This window comes from Penaeus monodon, chromosome 15, assembly GCF_015228065.2.
Source record: "Penaeus monodon isolate SGIC_2016 chromosome 15, NSTDA_Pmon_1, whole genome shotgun sequence".
NCBI classification, from domain to species: Eukaryota; Metazoa; Arthropoda; class Malacostraca; order Decapoda; family Penaeidae; genus Penaeus; species Penaeus monodon.
The window spans coordinates 17,038,958-17,039,192 of record NC_051400.1 but is presented as its reverse complement, the minus strand read 5'-3'; the positions used below and the strand labels follow the sequence as shown (position 1 = coordinate 17,039,192).

At 35.3% G+C, this 235-nt stretch overlaps 1 protein-coding gene across 1 annotated transcript in view; it reads left to right on the top strand.

The window, feature by feature from the left end:
- LOC119581792 (cGMP-dependent protein kinase, isozyme 2 forms cD4/T1/T3A/T3B-like) overlaps nt 1-235 on the top strand; it is a gene marked incomplete at its 5' end in the record, with an annotated part of 43,492 nt that overhangs the window by 41,239 nt on the left and 2,018 nt on the right. The window contains 1 exon segment of the mRNA XM_037929921.1: nt 1-235.

Below are 235 nucleotides of genomic sequence, written 5' to 3'. Positions count from 1 at the left end.
CATCTGGTGCTCCTGATTTCAAAGCAAGATGCACAAAAGAATAATTGGCAGTGTAATCTGAAAATGAAGCAAGGTTGGCCAGTGTTGGACTGTGTGTGAATGCAAGAAGTGGTAAATTTCACAGAGACATTTCGTGTGAATGTATTTATATAAATTTTGCAGTATATATCATGAAAAAAATTCTTTGTACATTCACAAATACGGTTAGCTCATAGTGAAAAGGAAGATGTCTGCA